A 5413-nucleotide genomic window follows, 5' to 3' on the forward strand; every position below is an offset into this window, starting at 1 on the left:
GTTTTTTGTTTTTGTGTTTTGTTGTGTTGTGTTTTTTTTGTTTTAGCAATATCCCACCCTCCATCCTCTTTTCAACAGGGAGCTTCTTCCCTTCCCAGGAGCACTGCTTTCCTATGCCTGTCCACCTCTTCTCATACTTCTTCAAGCAGGATCTTTACGCCCAGAATCACCTCCTCCCTTACTCCTCTCACCCTTCCAGAAGGATTGGGGAGAGAACTGGTAGGTGTTAGTACAAGGAAGCAAACTTGCATTTTCATTCAATCCTTTTAGTGTAGCAAAGAAAGGGAAGAAAACTGAACTGTTTCTGTATTAAAGTTTTGAAGATAAAGATTTTGCTACTCTTAGAAATATCTTTCAGAAATTCATGCTGTCTAGGTGCACAATTTTAAAAGAATATATTTGAAAAAAAAGAACAAAGTTGGAGGACTCACTTTCTGATTTCAGAAAAAAAAAAGCTATAGTAATTGAAACAATGTGGTAGTAACAGCAGGACAGACATAGAAACAATAGAATAAAATAGAAAGCTCAGAAATAAACCCTTGCATATATGGTCAATTAATTTTTAACAAGGATGCCAAGGCCTTTCAATGGAAAGAAGAATAATCTTTCAGCAAATGGTGCTGGGAAAACTGGATATGTACATGCAAAAGAATGAAGTTGGTCCTTTCCCTTACAACATATACAAAAATAACCCAAAATGGATTAAAGACTTAAACTTAAGAGCTAAAACTACAAAACTCAGAAAAAAACATACGTAAAAATCTTCATGATATCAAATTTGATAACGATTTCTTCGATATGGCAACAAAAGAAAAAATAGATAAGTTGGGCCTATTTAAAATTAAAAATCATTGTGCATCAAAGGGCTCTATCGAGAGAATAAAAAAACAGCCCACAATATGGGATAATAGTGCTAAATATCCAGAATATATAAAGAACTCCTACAACTCAACAACAATAAAACAACCCAATTCAAAAATGGGCAAAGGACTCGAATAGACATTTCTTCAAAGATGATATGGAAATGGCCAATAAGCACATGAAAAAAAAAAATGCTAAACTTCACTGGTCATTAGGGAAATGAGAATCAAAAACCACAATAAGATACCACTTATACTATTAGTTATACCATTAAGATGTCTATTACTAAAAGAAAAAATAACAGAAAAAAACACGTGTTGGTGAGGATATGGAGAAAGAGAAACCTTGTGCATCACTGGTGGGAATGTTTTCCATTATGGGAAACAGTATGGTAGTTCCCCAAAAAGTTAAATATAGAATTACCATATAAGCCAGCAATCCCACTTCTGGGTATATATCCAAAAGAAATGAAAGCAGGGATTCAAGCAGATATTTGCACAACTGTGTTCGTAGCAGCATAATTCAGAGTAGCCAAAAGTGGCAGCGACTCAAATGCCATCTTTAGATAAATGAATAAACAAAACGTGGTATATGCACACATTGGTATTGTTTTTAAATGGTTATGTTTTTAAAATAAAAGAAATTCTGACACACACTACAACATGGATGAACCTTGAAAACACTGTGCTAAGTGAAATAAGCAGTAACAAAAGGGTTCCACTTATGTGAGGTAACTGGGGAAGGCAAATTCATAGAGACAGAAAGTACAGTAGAGGTTGCCGAGAACTGGGCAGAGTGGGAAATGGGAAGTTATTGTTTAGTAGGTACAGAATTTCTGATTGGGATGATAAAAATGTGCTGAAAATGAATAGTGGTGATAGTTGAACAACATTGTGAATACCATTCATTGGACATTGAAAATGATTAAAATGCTAAATTTTACAATTTTTAAAATTTTCAAAAAGAATATATTCACACATAGGGGACCTTTCTTCCAGCAAGGATAGAGTGAAAAATTAATATAGAGATTAAGACTGCATGAGTGACTATGATGATAGAGAGATTTAGTTGCCTTTAATTAAATAAGCTCACTTCTCCATATGTAGGTGAGAAAAAAGTGTTTACCACGGCACAAAGGACTGATGTCTTTTCTTCATGTATGGGTTTCTTGATACTAGACGTTGGTCTCAAATCCTTCTTGGAACTAGAGAAGGTACCAACACACACATAAATAAGTGTAAGTACCAGCAGTGGTGCCAGGACGCTGTCCACTGGGCACCATGGCTAAAGTCGGGGGAGAATCTCTTCTCTGAAGCAAGTTCTCTGATCTGCAAAATGAGCGGGTTGAACTAGATTGATAAACTTGGAGGTCCACATCAGCGCCAGCATCTTGCTACTCTCTTAAATTTTAAAAAAGCAGAAGGGCACAGTAAAAGGACTTCAAGAAAGTCTTTCCTGGAGACAGAACTGAAGTGAGCTCTGGAAAGACCTGAGCTTGGTGACTCGGGATGCTGCAGACTTGTTCAGCCCCAGCTCTCAGGTCTCCTGGCAAACAGGCATGTTCCTAAGTGGCTGTAAAAATGCTGGAATGGTGCTAATGATGTGGGAAATTGGAAAGCGAGTCTCACAGACAGGGGAATGCAGAAGACTTTCTATCCTGGAAAGCGTCAATAAACATCTCAGGCTTCTCGTGAATGCTCCACACCAGGCACGGGCCAGGCACAGAGCAAATCACGATAAATCTGTACTAATCACGATTTCTCAGTATTATACCAGCCAATCTACTCTTAGATTACATTGTTTTTTATCCAATGATGAAGAGCTTATGGCACATAAGTTAAGTCCCAGGCACAAATGATAAATGATTCAGACGAAGGGAAAATTTCACTTAATGAGTTTACTATGCATTAAAAATAAATTAATAAAACTTTAGGTATTAAAGCTTCCACAAGCATAATAGATCAATCCCTAAAATTCCAAAATTGACTAATTTAAAAAGTATAGTATTATTAGTGCCTCCTCCCCAAAGGCCGATAACTTGGGGGGAGGGCATTGCTGCATTCTCTCCTGAGGTGCCACTGTGCTAATACTGATCGGATGACCAAGAATTAAACTTGAGGTTAATTAAATTTCAAAGAAAATAAGACCTAGGTCTAACAAGCCGAAGTTTCCATTTGAAAATGGATCGTGGGGTCAAAACAGACACTATTCTGGAAATAAACACTATGTACAGCTGATATGAAATTCCAAAAGTAAAAAACGGATACAGTGAGAAGGAATGAATCCCCAGCCCTTACCTCTTCTCCTCATCACCTGGCTCCCTCGCCAGGGCGGCCACCTTAGTGGTCCCTCAACCAGGACGATCAAAAACGCATTATGCTTTTTTTTTTTTTACTTAACATTATATCTTACAGATCATTTTGTAGTTTACACAGTAATTTATTAGCTCTTCATGGATATTTAAGTTATTTAGTTGCTTTTACAAAAAAAAAAAGGTTACACTTAAAACTCTTCTATACTGGTGTGATTATATCTCTAGGATACATTTCTGGAATTGTCATTTTTGAGTTGAGGATTATATACATTTGTAATTTTTATAGCTTGCCTGTTTTCTACACCCCCTCAACAGAGGATGTCTTCAAGTTTCTTGAATTTTGCAGTCTAATAAGTGAAAAATGCTATCTTTGGCCTGTGTATTTTAATTTTCCTCACATGAGTGAGCCTGAGCACACTTTTTGTAAGTAAGTGCTGTGTGAGTCGGTGACTTGCTGCTGCCAAAGCCTGAGGCGCTGCCGTTCTCTTTGCCGTCTTTGTTGTGGTTGTTGTTGCCAAAAGTAACCAAAGTTAGTTCTTATTACCTGTGGCAAAACCACTTCTCTATTACAAATTATAATTGCAAAAGGTCCCCTGAGACTGCTGAGCTTAGGTTAGGGAGCCCACTCTAGAGCACTGATATTGGATTTTCCCACCTGGCTTCTAAACCAACTGAGAGAAAATGGATTTAAGCAGATGCGCATCTAAATATCAGCTTTGTTACCCATCAGTTGAAGGTGCGTGGCAACGATGACTTCCTAGTACTAAACCACAGGTTTTGAGAAGAAGGCCTGCCAATCACAGCTGCAGACCTGCCAATCACAGCAGCCCTGCACAGCTACGGGCCTTGCCACCTCTGTACCCACCTTCCCTGCAGGGGCACAGACTTACTGCTGTGCTCCCCTCACTGTGGGCCTGAACGGACAAAGACACAGACACTCCACAGACACTCGGGTCACCCGAAGAAGGGAAGCAGAGAGCCTTGTCACCCACACGAGTTCCTCTTCTAAACTCACCAAATAACTCCACATTGTCTTCTAGAGCGGGGGCAGGCTGGACGTATAGGGGCAGAGAAGCTGGACAGATGTGTGTAGCAGGCTGGGTGATTGGTGAATCACCTCCATAATTTGTACTAGTGTAGTGCTGCTTTGAGTCTGTCTCCTATAAAGCATAGGAGGGTTTGAGAAGAATCTTAGAAAGCTAGTAAATTTCCTTCTTTAGGAAAACAGAATTGGATGCTTCCCCAACCCCAAAGCTGTGTGATTTCACTTTGGAAGGGCCATGTTGATACTGATGGAGGAACTTGTATTCCGTCCAGAGACTGATGGAGAACACTAGGCCAGCGCATACTTCACGGTTTGGATATTCAGGCAGTTTTGATGGTTCAACTGCTCATCAAATGTGAAGAAAGCAAGTGAGGGTCTGTCTTCTGTTGATGGAGAGGTGAGCACGCTCATTACATGGCTTTGAGTTGTGTAAACACAGCCGGGACTTGGCTCCCCTCAGTGACAGTGCCTGTTGGAATTGTCACATTGGCACAGCTGCGAGTGGAATAACACTAGGATTCAGCATTTAAAATATCCAGCAAGTGGTTTGCTGATGCCCATTTATTTCCACAGAACATAACGCAGTGAGTGGCCAGAGCTGTCATTACAGTCTGCTCTCTCTGTATGTTCTCTGAATTTGGCTTGGTTCAGTTCATGAAGGAATTCTTAAGCAAGGACTGTGATTTCGGCACTCTACCGGGTATGGTAGAAGACAGAGATGGAGGACAGAGCTCCTATCTGCCTTCAAAGAGTTTATATTCCAATGGAAGCTTAAGAGCTGTCAACAAGGCAGTTGTGCACCAGGCTGAGAACTTCATGCTTCACAGTCATTATCACTTCGGAACGAGCCTTTGAGTTAGGCGCCCGTGGTAGGCAGCATGACACACCTCCTGCCCCAAAGATGTCTATATTCTAATCCCTGAAATACGTGAATGTTTCCTCACGTGGCAGAAAGGACTTTGCCAAAGCGATTAGGGTAAGGGTCTTGAGATGGAAAGATGATCCTAGATGATCCAGGTAGGGCCAGTAGAATCACAGGGCTCTTTCTAAGTGGAAGAAGGAGGTCAGAGTCAGAGAAGATGTGACAGCCAGCCATTGCTGGCTCTGAAAGTGGTGGGCGAGGCCACAAGCCAAGGAATCGAGGTGGCCTCTAGATGCTGGAACAGGCAAGGAAACAGATTCTCCCCGAGAGC

The sequence above is a fragment of the Pteropus vampyrus genome, unplaced genomic scaffold (genome assembly GCF_000151845.1).
Source record: "Pteropus vampyrus isolate Shadow unplaced genomic scaffold, Pvam_2.0 Scaffold400, whole genome shotgun sequence".
NCBI classification, from domain to species: Eukaryota; Metazoa; Chordata; class Mammalia; order Chiroptera; family Pteropodidae; genus Pteropus; species Pteropus vampyrus.